This window comes from Rhipicephalus sanguineus, chromosome 6 (genome assembly GCF_013339695.2).
Source record: "Rhipicephalus sanguineus isolate Rsan-2018 chromosome 6, BIME_Rsan_1.4, whole genome shotgun sequence".
NCBI classification, from domain to species: domain Eukaryota; kingdom Metazoa; phylum Arthropoda; class Arachnida; order Ixodida; family Ixodidae; genus Rhipicephalus; species Rhipicephalus sanguineus.
Window position 1 is genome coordinate 69,392,217 of NC_051181.1, and position 18,400 is coordinate 69,410,616.

The 18,400-nt window shown below is 45.0% G+C and overlaps 1 long non-coding RNA gene across 1 annotated transcript; it reads right to left on the bottom strand.

The window, feature by feature from the left end:
* Window positions 1-4,342: 4,342 nt before the first annotated feature.
* LOC119397899 (uncharacterized) lies at window positions 4,343-11,405 on the bottom strand. Its single transcript, XR_005184661.2, has 3 exons — window positions 11,306-11,405; window positions 9,153-9,212; window positions 4,343-4,577 (listed from the first exon to the last, which is right to left on the bottom strand). It is a non-coding gene; the product is annotated as an uncharacterized LOC119397899 (long non-coding RNA).
* Between the last annotated feature and the right edge of the window lie 6,995 nt (window positions 11,406-18,400).

Sequence of the window (18,400 nt, forward strand, 5' to 3'; positions counted from 1 at the left end):
GCTCTCCGCAGAATAACGAAAAATGGCACAGTGCCTGCTGCCCTACTTCTAAAAAATTACAATGGCTTATAGCGTATCTGGTTCCTCGCAAGTGTCCTTGTATTGGTTTCCAAGGAAGCCCATAAGCGAATGATCCATTTCCTCGGGGTCTCAGTAAAATTGCAATGAATTATACCGTAGTGGGTTCCTCGCAAGTCCACTTGTATAGGTTACCAAGGAAGCCCATAAGGGCATGATCCATTTCCTCGGGGTTTCAGTAACATTACAATAATTTATAGCGTACTGGGTTCCTCGCAAGTGCACTTGTATTGGTTGCCAAGGAAGCCCGTAAGCCCATTATCCATTTCCTCGGGGTCTCAGTAAAGTTCTCCCCCCCCCTGGGTCTCTCCCACGTCAACCTATGCTATACAGCATGACGGGTAAAGGAAATAGCGACCAGGCGTCACCCAATGCAACTTACATAACTTGTTGGCAGTTTAAAGCTTCCAGTCCATTAGAAAGGGCTGAGCCATAATACTTCATCGTCGTCAGTCGTCGCGTCAACAAAGTGCACGTAATGCCTTACAGACGTGTAGCTGGTGCCTTGCTTCCCCGCAGAATGACGAATAATGGCTTAGTAGATGCTTCCCAACTTCACAAAATTTGTGATTTATGGCGTAGTGGGTATCTTTCTAGTGTACTTGTATTAGTAGCCCCAAGAGAACTTACAACGGGCTCTAGAAACGCCGCTCTTACAGCTTTCGCTGTGACTGTGCTGCGGTTTCAGCGCAGGCCTGGCGTTTTTTATATACACCATTTTTCGGTGGCAGTACTCAAAGATCGGCGGTACATCAGCGTGTTTTCGTTATAACTAGCGAGATGGAGCGAGCGCTCGAAGAGCGCACTTTAAAGGTCGTCGCCCCACGCGTTGTGATGAGCGCACGCCTCTAAAGAACATGGTTGCTCTTGCACGCGCTTATCTCGTGATGAAGGTCGTCGGTACGTCTTGTGCTCTCAGCGAAGTTTGCGTTAGCACCAAGTTCACTTCGCTGACTGCAGTTGCCACTTTTGCGAAAGGAGTGCGCTGCTCACACAGAAATAAGTTACAACTTTGACAGTTAGTTCACGCTCATCCTGTGTATGTTTGTTCCGTGCGTCCTGTCTGCTTGAGCAGCGCGTTGGAGTTTAGGGCTGCTTGACGTTCTTAGTGTGACATTAGATTTGATGCTATAGCATTCATTCCTTTGCCCCTGGGGCGAAAGAATGCAAAGAAACGCCCAACAACGGCTGTGAAGACATGTTTCACTTTCGTGTTATACAGATTCCTATGACAGAGCAATAAGCCATGTTTTTTAACACTGACAACCCCGCACTGTCCAAAACCTCTCATGCAACTCGGTGAGTATGACACTAACACCACTGTGAAGAAAACGTCGACCTTTGCTGCGAACGATAAAGTTTGTGCAACAATGTCCTGCGGGTGTTAGTACAGGGTATTTTACGTTTTCCGAAGCATCTATGTTGCCTAGGCGACTCTGGCTCCTGATGATGTAGATGGTGTCCACGAAGGGGTGCAGCTCTCGTATGGCCGACGCCTGGTCGAGATCTAGAGCTCTGTTTGTGGTGAGTGCAAGAATATGGTTTCCGAAGCTTTGTGTTTGTAAAGTCCTGATCCACGCATCTTCGCTTTGTGTAATCCCTAGCGACTAGGATCGGTGCGCTGTTGAATTTCCATCACTCGGCTGCAAACAAAGGGCCTCCACTTGGTGGGTTATGATCGAATTCTTCGTAGGCAGATGTTCGAATCGATCCAGCAGAAGTATTCGTCACATTTCGATACGTCTGCCGTAAAAACATTTCTGTCCGCTCACCCAGGCAAGCCCCGACGAGTTCAATACGCGGTAACGTGAGCCTCTTGATGGGAGCAACCCGAGCTTTCGCCAGCAGCTGTTGCTGCTGTTGATAGATGCTTCGTGATCTATCTTCAACCTGTAAGTATGCGATGACACCGTACGTCTGCGGACTTGCGTCAGGGAAAACATGGAGCTGCAAGTCAGATCCGTCCGTGTTGACATTGGTCAATGAGATCCTCTTCAAAGTTAAATATCTTATGTCTTCAACCCCGGTCAAAAACTTGTTACACTCGTCTTCGAGAGCCTTCGGGAGGGGCAAATCTCAATATATTCCTTGCTTCCACATCTCTTGAAAGAGTATTTTGTCTCGAATGGTCAGTGAAGACAAAAATCCCAACAGGTCGAAAATTATCTCTCATTTGGAGCACCTTTAGCTTTGAGTTGTTGCCGTTTTTACCAATCTCCAGACGTGGTTCAAGATTCACACGAAGTGTGTCTTGCTCCGTATTCCAGTATACGCCGAGTACCTTCGTAAGTGTATGCTGCATCGCTGATGCTTCTTTTTCCTGCAGTTTCTGTCGCAGCCTCTCCTCTTTAGTCGACCATTTCTCCATATTCATGCCTGCCAGTTTCATGATGTCGGCAGTTTGAACGCAAAAGTGGGAGATCTTCTAAGGGATTGAAGCACCGAATACCAAATTATCTACGTAGAAGTTTTCCTTGAGCTGAACAGCTGCGTCTTGGCATTTGAAATCTATGTGGTTGAAGTGGTACCGAAGCATACCGGTACCGATGTGGTACCGAAGAGAGGAAGAAGAGGACGAACACAACGCCTGGCGATTCATGATTATGACAGTTCCTGTTCGTACTACCGGCGCAACAAAAAGCCTAAAGGGCTCCGCTCTTAAAAATAGAGATATGTATTTGATGACATATTTGTTGCGCATTTCTCTTCTAGCAGGCCGAAGAGAGAAGTACCATCTGTTGAGGCTTAAATTCCGCAAGCTCCCGGGCGGATTACTCGATGCATGAAAGCTGGCTAACGATTCTGCGCAGTTTATTTCGTCAAGGAAATATAGAGGGTAGGAACGTTAAAAAAAAAGGAAGGACATGACACAATAACAGCACAAGATAGGGGAAACAGCCTTGGATTTGCCTCCTTGCAAAACAGCGTTAACGGACAAGTACCCAACCTCTTTTGAAAAGCCAGCGATGGTTGACTGACGCACATGTTCCCCACGGGTGTCGTGCAGGATGTCCTCAAGAGATGTTTCCCCTATCGAGTGTCATAGAGTTTCGACGCCCAAGGCTACCGTTTTAAGTCTGCCGACTATCCTATAGAGCTCGAGAGTGATATTGCGAGAATGTTACTACGCCAAATTTCCTCGGAAACTCCTAAATAGTATTCGCAGAAGGCAAGGTAATAAACTGTCGTTAATCGTTACGTTCACGGCGTGCGCCACACAATAGAGGAGATTGTTTGGAAAGCCGGCGTGCAGATTTTTTTTTCTGCTTCAAAGAAAGTGAGCCGTCTCGGCAGGCGTATTCATTCTGAATATATGAAGCCACACACACGTATCTAGAAGCACATGACGTGTTATGTCAAATGTGTGGATAGAGGCGTCTACGATATTCCGTTGTGCGCACCAGTGCCTGCTCTATGTTCAGCGGACGCTCATACCCACGGAGCACGGGGCGCTGTCTAAATGTCTGCTTGAGGGAGCACGCATGTCATGTCAGGTTTGAAGCGAAAAAACGAGCTCAAATGGAGGCACATTAAATTTGATTTGGAAGAAAATTAAACGAAATATAAATTTAAAAAAATCTATGCCCTACCTGCTTCACGTAAGTATCGCACGCTAAAATCGATAAATTTTAATAAATAAACAAAGCCTACTAAAATGTCGATTAAAAACAGAAAATGACAAAGTTTGACTCCTCCACCAATCGAAACTACCTCCAAGGGAAATATTCTTTAGGTTACAATTTGCGGTTTCTCTTCGTCTTGACTTATAACTGTTTTTATACAATGGATGTCCTATAAGCTCGTGTTGACTTACAAGACTCCCATTTATTTGTTTTCTCCGCGCAGGAGCGTATGCAAAAGAAACAACGAAACCAATTACACACTTTGAAGAACTGAAGAAACGCCCCCCCCCCCCCCGCGCTAGCCCGAACAAACGCCACTATTCCTCTGGGATAAGCACCGTAGTGTCGAATATACAAACCCGCTCATTCTTTCCTGTATGGAAAGCTTCATGCAAGTCACACTGATGCGTGGAGTACACCCTGCACATGAAGGTAGTACGCTGAAACAAAGGCAAACAAAGGAAGTGTGTATTCTGGCATGACCCGGGGATCTCAGGCAAGCGCCGCGAGATTCCCTACCCATCGCCATTGTGGTGCGACCTACGTAACTACGTGTGTTGCCTCGCAACAGAGTTTCAACGAAACGTAATGTTGGAAGAGAGGCGACATCCCTTTACACTGTTCCATGCTGATCTCCAATGTTTCCTGAAAATTTATTGAGTCCATATGGCTTCTCTGCTTCATTAATTTTATTTAAGTCGATGAGGCTGCATTTTCATGCAACGCAGAATCGCCGCAGGGTAGTACGTAGGCAGAGGCCTCACTCTTTGGCGTTTTCCTCGTTTCTTCCAAATGCCTGTGAGAGTGCATTTGCGGCAGTTTCGACTACTCCTGGAGGAATTGCTTCGGCACTGTAGGGCGCAATGATCAGTGCAACTGAAACGTAAACAGGCAGAGATTGAGCTTCACGTGAATCGTACATATATGAAAGAAAAGTACATTCATATATTGCGATTAAGTGGAGGATATCATTTTTCCCCTTTATTCCTAAGTTTCTCACTCTATTATTGGAGGTGTAACCCAGGCTGCATATGCTGAAAAGCCAATGAAATGGTGGAGCCGAATTCATTAAGATTGAGCTGGCCGTGTTGGACAATACGGACGCCTTGGAAGTCCTGCTACATGATAAATTATCCTTGCGAGAGTTATCATTTAGTGTTGCAGCTTATATTTTGTTTCTCTCAAAGAATTAATATACATCCTTGGAGAAGGTGTCGCATAGGTGGTGGTGTCAGTGCAAATATTTCGGTCATAATTATTACATAATGACCGATATACTCGGTAAGCAGGACAAACTGGTTGACATAAGAGTTCAGAAATCAAATAAGGCAGATCGCAAATGAGAAATATAAAAGTAATAGAAGATGCTACTCCACATGTGCGTGTTCATAAGGCTCTAAGAATTTTAACATCTGCTGATTACCTTGGAATCTGCATAAGAATTTTCCCGTCTATCACCAGTAACATGTCATATAAGCGATGAGCTGAACGAAACGTTTATACTGCGCCTAAATATTAGCTGTAAGTGTGAGTGGAGAGCGGCTCGATAATTTTAATATGTGGGAATGACGTTTTTCAATATTTTCATTTTATTGTGAGCAGCTTCCCTATCTAAAAATCTCATATGACACGTATTACACATATCCAACAATCTCGTATGATCATATGACAACACATATGATTCAAATGTGTTCATACGAGAGTACTCGATACGAGGCATATGTGACATATGAGAATTTTTGATAGCATTGCACTACTTAAATCTCCCACATGTGTTATGGCATGGCGCAGATCATGGTTGAACACAAAGAAAGCTTCTGCAGCGTTTGCGAATTGTTCCGTCAGAATTTCGCACGACACGAGTGAGGAACGTAATTCTAGAAAAAAACGCGAGCGCCTGTGATATAACTCTGGAAGCTGTGATCGCGCATGTGCAGGAGATGTGTTCCACCGACGTTCGGAATATCGACGACCGACTAACGTGCTCCCGCCTTACATTCTGTCATTGTTACTTGCTCGTACTACGAGTGTTCTTTTTTGCGGGCACAATTTTGTGAAAGAAATAACTGCATATTTACATCTTGGGCACCCTGGTTGATGACTGTGACAACCACGCGATATCTCTTGGAGGTTTTTGTCCGTTTACGTCCCAAGCCGATCGCTTCCTTCCAGTCGCGGGCCAAGCCGGCGCCGTGAGAAAGACACCAGCACCATCACCGTGCACCGAATTATCCTTAGACTATACAACCATAGCACGGATCCCTGGCAGATAGGATAATCGGAACGACGACACAGACGGCAACCATGATGAGAGACGTAGGGTCCCCTGGAGTCATCCTGTTGCCGGAGTACATGGAACCGCAGACCACCTGTCCTTATCATGTCAATTTCTTGAGATATGATTGCAATTGTAAGTCTTCACAACATTTAGCAGCTGCAGCTCTGAGGACAACTTACGCTACGTCTGCTTCTCCTTAGATGCTGCGGCCTGGACATGCTTGTGAAATAGGGAATCCGCTTTGAAGAAGCGGCACATCTTTTGCAGCAGCTTCACAACAAGCTCCATAAAAGCCGTTTCGAAGGAACGTGCCCAAGACCGGCTAGAATCTCGAATGCAAAAAAGCTACTATCGATGCGGTCACCATGTTTACAGGAGAGATGAGCCGTCTTTTTGGACACGCGAGCCCATATACGTCTGAGGAGAAGAAAATTCGTTAACTAATGCGCAGGGTCAAGCAAGAGTTGTTTTCAGGACTGATGTGCAATACACCGAAATTTCTTAGCGAGGTAACGACACTGGCAAATACGCTGGAAATGTGCGCTAAAGAATGCAATCACCAAATGACGCCACACTACGTGAAAATGCAAGGCGTCTGCTCTCACGTGCTCCGCGAGATCACATACTCGTCATCATTTGCAGTTTGAATAGTGCTGTCATTGAAATGCACAAAGTTGATTGCACCCGTGTCAGTATTAGACGCTTGCGATACAAAATCGTCCATTCCTCTCGCAGACAACGAGCTTGATTTCCTTGATTTCCAGCTTTTTTGTTTATAATTTCCTTTTTTGCTGCTAACCTGCGTTCCTTCTGTTTTTTCATTACAGTGAACACAACTGTCGCTGAGCGCCATAGCGAGTTGCCGTATGAGTTATTGCTCTCGGAAACTGTCACAATCTCACAAATAATTTGTAGTCCAGGCGTCAGTGATAAACTCTAGAGGGTGCGGAAGCATCATCTTGTAACATATGACCTGGAGAATGCGTGAGGTGGCGTTGAAAGGTTCGAGGCACACATCAGACGGGGAGAAAAGGAAAAGCTTACAAAATGCGTTAGGCGTATCGGGTTCGTACGGTTCACTCCGGCATTCCGCAGTACGCAAAATGCATCATGTGTACCGGCAAACCGCTCAAGGTAAAATACTCTCTTGATGAAAATCACTCGGACTACCATCTCCCTAATTATTGAATACTCAGCTGCAAAGGAAACGAGATCGCTAGATTTCACGGTGCTGTGCGGATGCGATATTACCGTATTTACTCGAATCTAGGCCGGCCCTGATTCTAAGCCGACCCCCGAAATTCGCAAGGGCAGAAAAAAGAAAACGTTTAATCATTCTACTGGAATCTAAGGCGACCGCCCCACATTTGCAGATCGTTTCTTCGAAAAAAACATCGGCTTAGATTGGAATAAATGCGGTGTGTGGCATTTTGTGATTTGAGAAAGGAAAAATATCAAGAACTAGGTTTGTTAAGCGTAAGACGTAAGTGGTTACATTAGAATATGAGTTTAATGTGGCCCTATTCCTGCATTTGCAATGCTGCAATAAATCGTATTTCGCTAAAACCTGCTCTAAGTGAAGCAAACTGAGCATTGCTGATACTCGGCTATTCGCAAATGCTTTTTTGGTAATATCGCTGGCCATATAATTATTCACAGCATAATTATTCACAGCAGTATTGACAGTAATGTCGGCAGTAATAGAGTATAAGCTCTTAATTCGAACGTGAAGGGGACTATAAAAATGTTCGAATTAAGCGGAGTTCAAATTTGCGGGAGGGCGCCAGAATGAACGGACATCGCGTCACACTGCACGTACAGAACCAAGGAAGCTGTCTCTGGGCTCGTTATCGCGAACTAGGTGCTACTACACGTTTGTGGCAGGTGATTTCGTAAATTAATTTCGTGCAGGTCTAACAGCAAACAGAAATAATTTATCTTTCAGTGATACGTCAGAAACAAGCACCGACATTCATTTATGCGAGCAGTGAGCCTTAATGTGAAATATATGATGATATTTATGCTACAAACACGTTCATTTACATAGAAAAGTTAACGCAATCAAAAATAAAAGTAATCAGTTATTTCCATTGCTTGCGTTTCTTCTGTCGCGACTCCATGAGCATCGTTTGCAGCTTGCTCAAGAATTCGAGTGCAGTGTCCGAATCCTCGTCTCCTGAATAATGCTGCTCTTTCGTTGTTTTGTATCTCTAGAAAATTTGGTTTAGTTTGGTTTTGAAGCACATTGTGATCACAATGGGCCGACTTCTACAAGGAACAATGAAAATCAGGGGCTCTAAGTTTGAACTAACCGTCGCGGACACCGATGCTTTCGAATGGTCGGGAGTTTTCTCCGAAATAAATACACAGGGCTGTGCCGGGATCAGAGCGTTAGCTCGAATTCACTGTGAGTTCGAATTAAGCTACCTTGAATTAACGAGCTTTTACTGTACTACGGACGGTACTATCGACTGCACTATCGGTAATACTGTCCATAGTTTATCGATAGTAGTATCATCGATAGTTTCCTTACAGTATCGATAGTTAAAAAAAAATATCGCGTTTATCGAAAGTCGATGTCCCGATAGCTTTGCACTAATAAGCCGTTCGGATAATTTATATAACACGATCGTACTCAGATTGTATGGAAATTGGATGGGTTCCAATTTTAACATATCTTAATATAGAGTAAGAAAACAAAAAGTAAGGAAGAAGCAGCAGGCGCTGCAACTAATTGATTAAAAAAAGAAACCATTAAAAGTTAACTTGCCACATCGCTGTCTCAGCATTCTGAGGATGTTTGAATTGGTCCTGATGCATCCCTCGAAAGGCGCCTGAGACATTCGCGGCTCATTTCCGAAAACCCATTTCTGTTAGGGAAGCTAGCTATCTTATTTCGGGCAGGAGACGGCCGTGTCACAATGGCATATTTCCTTAGACTCGATAAAAGTATCGTGCTGCACCAAGTGGATTTTACATGTTCGACTGAGTAGTCATTACGTAGTTTCGCCTCTACAATATGTATCGGCGATTTACGACTTTAGGCTGACCCAATTTCTTATTGTTGATATGTTTTTCCATGAAAGTCGAATATTAAGTGATACTACAATGTTCACTCGCCGATCTGCTTAGGTGAAGCTCACAGTTCGACTTGACATGGCTTCTGAACTTACCAAGTGCAGCAGAAAGCCCCATAAGGAGGTACTTGGCAAGAAAGTTCTCCATGTCTTTAACTGCAAGGATGTAACAGAAAACATGGTATGGAAAAAGCTATGTATATTTGCGTAATGATTTGGCTTAGAGCTTGCGACTTCATTCTGTGCATTAGCAATAAAGATTAGTAAACAGGTTGAGCATGTTGTTAAAACAATATAACGTTCCTATTATCACACTACTGCATTTTTAGAAACCCGCGTGCTGGTGTCCCGTACGGGCACACGGGTACACGCATATATCGCAAAAGTATTTCACTTCGAGAATAGAAATACGGCTTTCTGATGTATAATTACAGGTATTCAAATATTGAAAAAGTATCTCTAAATACTACCGCGACTCTCCTTTATCGGGACACTGCCCAGCCCCGGTAGTGGACACTGCGTCGTTTCAATTGGTTGATTTTTAAACATCCCTCCTTTTCACTGAGATGCCATTCTTATCAAGATATGAAGCGGCTAAGAACTGGTTTGCTATTTTAAAGACGGTAGTCTTTCTTGGGGAACTTAAACGCAGAAATTTTGGTCTGTCTTCCTGTCTGTCCTTCTGTCTGTCTTTCTGTTTGTCGGCACGTCCCTCGATTCAGCCACTCGGCCAAAGTTGAACCACTTGCCCAAGGGCCAGCCATCGTGAACGGCTGACTAGGTTCATACTTGTGTACATTGTTGATCAAAAAGCAAACATTACGCATATCTGAGGCGCAACATCACTAGGTAAGTATTAGGCGGTGTGTTCCTTTAACAGAAAATACATAGATACGCAATTTTAAAGACCTTGATGGTATGCGTTTAACGTTGAGACAGTAACGCGTTTATTAAAAGATTGCCACAGCTGAAGTGATCAGCGGTCCAAGCCGAGCAAGCGCGAGCGCCAACAACAACCGTCTTCGTCTTCTTCTTTCGCAGGCGTTCTTGTCTGCGCCCTACCAAGTTACAAATCACTCCCCCGCGGAAAAGGAGCCATCCTGGCGACCTAAGGAACAGGTACAACTGGTGGGTCATAATGCGGCTTCAGTCGATCGACCTGAACAGTCTCGCGGCCGCGACGACGGCGGTCCGTAGATGATTGAACAGGCTCAATCATATAGTTAACTGGGGATGCTTGACGTAGGACGCGGTAGGGGCCTTCGTACTTAGGCAGTAGCTTTGTGGAAAGGCCAGGAGCGGAGGAGGGAACGCGAAGCCACACCAACGTTCCAGGCGAACACGACTGAGGAGGCAGGTTTTCGTCGTGACGGTCCTTCTGGCCCTACTCGCCCTACAATGTTACAACCCTAGTTTCTTAAGGTGCGCTGAAAATGCGACTGCGCTGAAACTTGTCTTCCTCCGTGCCCTCTGCACAAGCTCATGTTGTGTTTCGGTTTCGGTTCAGTATTGCATTGTACGAATGACAGGGGGCGCCGCTCTGGCATTCCTGTTTTACCTAGGCGACGTGTAAGTAAGAGAGTTTGTGGAGAGTACTCGTTGAGTGCGGACGTTTCTTCTCCTTCGGCGCATCGCGCCAAACAGCGTGTTCGGGCTGGCCGGCGTCCCGTGCACCGGTCGCGTTGGTCACCGCCGGTCTTCGCCTGCCGCTGCGGCGGGACTACCAGCCCGCAACACAGCACTCGTGTTTCCCGACGTATTACCAGATGGCGTCCATATCTCACGCAGCGCCTCTTCTATCGTCTTTAGACGACATTTGCAGCGAAGCACGCAGATACGCGGCCAATTTTTTTGATGCTTGATTTGTCTCCAATTCAAATACACAATTGTGGCGTTTTATTTTCTCAAAGGACCAAATGCACTTTATCTGAAACTGAGAAAAACGCACAATATTTTGCCAGAGTGTGTTCATGTCCCCTCATTACCTCAAACCTATATTGCGGCTTAAATATGTTCTTATAGATTGGAACATTTCATTTGCGATTGAACAAGCTCGAAGAAGTCTAATACGATTCGAATGCAGGGTAAAGCAATAGCAAGACTATTGTTGCAGTCTCCTAATACTTGTTCTTAGTGTAGTTCTTATCAGTCTTTTTAATCAGCGTATTGAATAGACATCGGGTCTGAGCAAGGAGATAGGAAGCATGCAATTTTTGAATTGAAATGCTGTTGAAAATAGGTTGGCTCACCGTTGAATTATTCGACGAAATAGCTGAGCGATCTGGGAGACCCCGGTGCTGTTACTGATTCCACAGATCGGTGCGGTGCCTTTTAAGTGCTGCAGAACCAATTTCTAGACCAGATGACATGTTTAGATAGCAAGGCAGAGGGGTCTCGAAATTGAGTTTTGAAAGACGAAAAGGCAGCACGTGTCCTAGTTTTCGAGATACAGAATGAGCCACTACTAATTAATGTTCAGCAATGAAACGAATTACAAAGAAAACCAAAATTGACGTGGCTAAAACTGCAGAGTCAATTTCACCCATGTGACTCCTACGACCTTTTTCGTTTCCGCTACGAAGAGTCGTCGTTGCAGTCTGCCATTATACAAGTCACGTACGACGAAAAAAAAAATCTAGTGCAGGAACATTGCATATACCTAAAATGGCCTAATCATTATTCTTCAAAAGTGGAAACTTAACGTTGACGTAAGAGCGATCTCCTCGGTATAATACGGAATGTCGAGAGCTCGACGACCATAAAAGACACCAATATTGAGCAACATACTTCTGAAAACCCAATTAGTAACCTGCACCTTATAATAAAACGTTTTGTGCGCAAGGAAACGTAGCGAGTTGCAAATTGACAAATGCAGGTGAATGGCACTTCTGGCTGGCATACAGTGTCATCTCGCTCTGTCACGCCACCACAAAAAGTAATTTATGTAATGCTCGTTATGAAACTGTCTCTTTTGCAGTAATGAGCATCTCCTGGATTAGGACAGATGAAGATAGGGGAACCGCAGCTTTGTCATTCAGAGTTTGAGAAATGGAGCTTTGCTCTATTATGTTAAGAGTAACATATTCCTATTTAAGTTTTGTTCCCTAAGAAAGTGGAGCATGGCTGCTTGACTTTAAATTTTGGGGCAACTATGACGACTTGTAATATAATACAAAGCCAACAATTAAATGAGGAGTATAGCTTTCTTCTGAATTGATGATTGGCACTGGAAAGAGTAGTTTTTGCGCAAATCAGTGAGTTTGCGCAATCCAACAGGACAGCAGAATTGTATTAAACAAATTGAGCCTTCTTAAATGTGAATAAACACGAAGAATCTCACTATGTTAAGCGTTAAAATGCATAAAGAGCAGGCCGATCGCCAAATACTGGTGTTGCATAGATGAGCACGGTAATAATATTATGATATGTCGGAAAGATTACCCTGACATTTCGCCAGTGTCAGTACCGATGTGATATATGAAATCTTCAAGTAGTGTTCTCGTCAGGACAGCAAAAGTTTGTAATATATATTGAAGTTCCCCCGGAGACTGTCTACACGAACTCACGGTTTGCGAGGTGGATGATTACACATCCACCTCGCAATTACACATAAGGAAAGACAAACGGCAAACCTAGTACATGTTGTTGCTAGTGCACTGTAATAGGCGACTGTAATTTTTTCGTTAATGATATTTACTTACTTTGTTCTAATCAATTTTGTAGTTCTAGAAGTACGCGCCTAATAATCAATATGGCAATAACACATACTTCATAAAGTATTTATTCATTACATACTGTAGACCCTTAGGTCGAAGCAGGTGGGCACTTCGATTATCCCGTGATTAAACCAGAGAGTGACATAAAAATGGTTTGAGATTACTTTGAGTGACAAAAAAATTCGGCAGATCCCACTTACCGCGGGAATCGATGTTATGCGAAGCATGCGCGGGATGGTGACTATGGCATAGTTTTTCATGTTGAGCGAAACGTTACGGAATTACGCTAGAGACATGTGGAAGTTGTATAAACACACTCATATGCTGAAGAGTCGCATATGTATTATTTAACCAGTTGTTTACAGTTGCGTAACGATGCCAACAGCAACATGGGTGTTACCATCACCAGACGCGGTAAGCTGATATGTAGTGCTTATATTCTTGAATACTGGATAGCGTAAATCCGAACAGCACAAAGAAGAAACACAAATGCACAGGACAGGCGTTACTCGCAACCACGGTGTAAGATTATACAGGTGATGACACTGCGTGCGTCTAAGCGGCCAGCTAATGTTCGGTGATGGGTCCGTTCAGCGTAGCGCCATCTAATGGCTCGAGGCGGAGAGCCCCCGCGAGTAGCCGAACCACGGTGGTGCTGCGTCATCGCGGCCGCGCTCGCCGTGCCCTCTCCTGTTACTCTCTCGATTTCGCCCCTCAACGCCGCTTGGCGGACGCACATTATCCAGCAAAAGGCACAGAAAAAATGCACGTTAGCAGCTGCATGCGCGTTGCTGTGGAGACGATTGCCCCGCTTTTCGTAACGCCCTCAAAGAAGGCGCCGATGAAACTGCAAATCAACTGATAAGAACCCGAACATTATCTGGCCGCGCGTGGATTGCGGTTTTCCATGCGTTGGGGGAAGAGTGTCAGCACCTGAGTATATTCTTACACCGTGCTCGCAACTAAGCTTCATTCAGCAAAGTTGCCCTGGATATACACACAACCGAGTGGCACACGCAGGCGCACTGCGCGTACGTTACAGTCACAGTTGCAGTTGTTACAGCTGCGTTACAGTTGTTATGCTTATTCTTATCTGTTATGACGGGAACGGACGAACGTTTCACGAACCCGTGTGTATGTGTAGAAGCGATTCTTGACAGTTCTTGAACAAGATCGTCGTCACCGTGGTCAGTGAGCACCAGTAGCTGGACCGGACTTGTTAATCGAACCGTTTCGTGATGGCGGCTACGATGGGTCTAAGTGTAGTGAAGTGCGAGGTATAGCACAGCTGGTGGAAATCCTGGATGATTCCTACGATGAAATAATCTATGGCGCCTCCTGTCCTGAACGTGGCAGCGAGGTCTTTGATGACCTGTCCACATTCAAGTCGTCTTTCACGCAGTGTAAAGACCAGGTGTTATTGGGTCTTGATAAATCGATGTTGAAGTCACCGGTAATAACGAGAGGCCTGGTTCTATCGGCAGGTTTATTGTAGGAAGCATTGACCCCGGTTTTTGCGTAATCGACGTGGTCCACGTTGCGGACCACGTGAACGATTGCATGGTAGTTCAGCGTCTTCCAGGGGTGTTCTGGCTTCAGCTTCCTCACTTTCTTTGTGTCCGCCACGGTGGTGTAGCGGTTACGGTGCTCGGCTGCTGACCCGGTGGTCGTGGGTTCGATCCCCGCCGCGGCGGTCGCATTTCGATGGATGCAAACCGCTAGAGGGCCATGTACTGTGCGATCTCGGTGCACGTAAGGAATACCAGATGGTCAAAATAAAGACCCCAACAATTAATAATATTATCTTCTCCTTGCGTGTCATTGTGTGTGTTCGCGTTCACTGGCTGAGCTAGCGGGACCTCCAGTCGCGTTCAGCTTTTGCCACTTTTGAACCACTATAAAGTTCTGACTCATTCATCACTGTGTTGGTTGAGACTTTGTATCACCTGTGTCACATACCCGCATAACATAAACTCTGGCTTACGGGTATGTGCCACACGTGACTGAGAGAAAGGGTTTCATGACGTACGCGACAGATATTTTGCGTTATTCATGTCATGACCAGTGCATCGTATTCACCATACAGCGATCCCCTGCTATGCCAATTTTGGTATAATAGAAGTTACGGTGACGCCCGGGAGAGCGCCCAGACGTAGGCGGCTAGATAGATAGATAGATAGATAGATAGATAAATAGATAGATAGATACGTAGATAGAAACGCCCAAAGTGCCTGAGGTTCGCTAAGAAATGCTTCGCATTTAAAATGACAACAAAAAGCGACACAGAAAACTGTCTTTTCATTAGAGTAAATAACAGATATAACAGAAAAAAAACTAAAGATCAATGTTACATTAGTTTAGTGATTATTGTAGTAAGAAGAATTACAAGAAGTGAAAAAAAAACAACAGAATCATTTTAACTATTTAGGGCAAAATAGTACTATAGTAAATATATGTTTATACTGAAATAGCCGGACAGTGCTATTTCTTGCGGACCGCGAGGCTAACAGAAAGGAAGTATAGATAGTAAGGTAATGCCTGAGTTATTTCATTCCAATATGAGACTGGGCGTGAGAAATATAAATACTTATGAGCGCTAGTTCTACAGAAAGAAGATGTCAAGAATTTAGCGTGATCCTGCCTTGTGGGTCTGGGTAATAATGGTGTTATATGCGGTGATGGGTCTATCGCAAGTTAGTGGCTAAGGCACAGCGAAGTAAGCCAATATTTATGTCTTTTCAAGGCGCGCTATGATGTGGAATGTTAATAGCATTCATTACTTCAGATGGAGTGTCAGCTCTTCACAGCTTCTTGATAATGATCCACACTGCTTTGCATACCTTGAAGACACTGTTAAGGTGAGTGTATGGGTCCCATATTCTAATTTATGTCTCATCAAAGAATAATAGCACAGTAGCTTAACATTGCTTGGGGTGTCTTCAAGTTTTGTTTTAGGAAGCATTGCTTACTAAATAGAGACGGATGAAAAATTGAGAAGTATGCAAATAAAATAAATATAAAAACTTCTCTTTCAGAAAGAATGGAACCCAAGCCTTCTGCGTGGCTATAGCAGGTCTCCTAACACAGAGCTACACCATTACTTGAAACTACATCCAAAAGAATCTATATAAATGTCATGTAGTAGGATGAGTCTCCTCAAGTCATGTAATATTGCCTGGCATAAGCGTACAATCGAGCCTCACGTCAATAGATGTCAATTGCTCAACTTGTGGGTGTTTTAACGGTCAAGCCATTACAAAACGCTGAGACATATTATCATCATTAGCAAAAGCACCACAATGTGAGCATCGGCGTAGATTCACGTCTTGCCTTACGGACGCGTAGTGGGCCCTTTTCTGATTCGCAAAGGGAAAATTTTACGGCGTAGTGGGCACTGCGCCGCTTTACTTGCAGTAGGCATTCTCGGACAGTTTGAACCGGCCAATGATACGCGGACAGACGTTCGTTTACTCGCGGCGCGGTTGAGGCATGCACCGAGAAGCGAATTCAGGCTAGCAATTGAGAAGGCGATGCACACGGGGCCAGATTACGCTATCGCCTCCTACCCTTGAAGGCGGAGCTCAAGCCTCCTCCAAGATTTTTCCAGGTTGCTATTTGATTTTACTTAGTCATCGGATAACAAAATTCTTTGAACAATACGCAGTCATCTGGAGTGCATACGTAACGACGTTTCATTAACAACTAAATGTGCAATTTTTCAGGATCGTATTGATTGTAAACACATTATTTTCCTGTTGGGCTAGGAAACCTGCGAAATATGAAAGTAATTACATGAACAAACTGTAAACAACACCAGAAAGCAGCGTCTTCAATGCGTTCGCTATGAGGCAGCCCGTATCAAGAAAAACATATGAAGAAATAAAAAACAAATGATCGATGTATTCATAAGCAGCGCCTAACTTTCTAACAGGGCTCTGAGCGCGTTATAATTGGTATTTGTCGGCCTTGAGATATGAATAATAATAATGGCGCACATATGTCGGCGCCCGTCCTGTACCATTTACTGAACGCTGCTACACGCTGGAAGGATTATTTGGTTAGCATCCAAGTCAGTAAGCGCGACTTGACAAGAATTTGGAAAGAAAACAAGAGACACAGCGCTATATTCAAGTGAGATTTTACTTTCATACGAACCGATAAAAAAGTGGGGGTCGGTGCGAACTATTGGCGCGAACACTGAGGAAACAGCGTAGTTGGTGGCATTCCGCTCCTCCTTTCCCTTTTCCTCACCCTCACTTGGCTTTGCCGACACCTTGCTATACTATTGTACACAAAGCTACAGTATGCTTTGTTCTTTCTCTCTTACTATCGCTTTATCTTTTGTCTGCGTCTGTCTCTGCGTGTTTCCTTCTCCCTGCTTGTCTTTCTTTAACTTTCTATCGTGTTCTGGTACTCTCACCCGTAGCAACATATTCATACGTTTCCCATAGTGAGAAAGAGATTTTAATGTTAGAGAAATGCATGGAGGTGAACCAGAACTGTAGCATCCGGTTTGCTACCCTACACTAAGGTGAGGGGGGAAGGAAAGAAATATGGTAAAACGGAGAGAAGAGGAGGCGCGTGAAAAAACTAACAAATAGAAGAAGGTGCAGAGCGGGAGTACTATAGCCTATTCAATAGGCCATTGCCGCGCAAAACGTTGAGTAAGTCCTTAATTGATTTCTGGTGAGAGGACAGTTTGGGTCGGCATTCTACCACTGCCTTTTGCGACAGCCGTCTGTCGTCAAGGCGGGCCAACACAGCAGCTAGCGACAGTCTGCGCGCTGTAGCGACGACAGCGACAAAGTACGTGATCTATCGTTTCTTCCTGGTTCCCATGAATGCACGTTCTGCTAGCTTACATGGAGGTCCGGGTGGTTACGACGCTTGCCTTCGGACCGTGCCTACGCGAGTTCGATTCTCACCTCGCCATGAAATTATGTTTTGTTTTTATTGCGATAGCAATTATACGGACACTCTCGGCTGATTTTAGGAGCTTGCCCCTTATGCTCGCGCCTGGTCCATCGAACCGTATTCGCTAGTTCTCATTGCTCCCGCTAGAGGCTTACTCCGCTGCACAGTTGGCGCGTGCTCTCGGCGCCGAAGAAAAACAAGTGCGTGGGTTAATGATAGGCACTCACAGTCTCCATCTGGCACCCGGCGAAGGTGAAACGCAAATCTCGCTGCTCATTGACGAGTACACCGAAGAGCTGTCCTTCCCAAAAATATACATGGGCGTACCTCGTCGAATCACTGGGCCTCGACCAACACCATTGACTAAAGCGAGCAGCGAGATCCGCTGGACCGATCGCCGTGGAATGAGACCGGAGCACGTGCTCTACGTGGCGATGAAAGTCATGAGGAGCGAGGCACAACATATCCGAGAAGACCATGACGTTCAAAATCAACGCCGCCACCAGTGCATTCACGCGGCAGCAGTTCGAGACGGGTGGACGCGACTTCCTCGATGACGCACTCACCAGAAACCTGGCGTTCATGCGGGTTATACCCCAAACGGTTACATACTTCAAGACCGTCGAAAAGAACTCTTCGCTATGATAAGCCAGTTGGGTAAGCCTCACGTGTTCTTGACGCCTTCTGCCGCGGAACTGCACTGGGACCGACTTC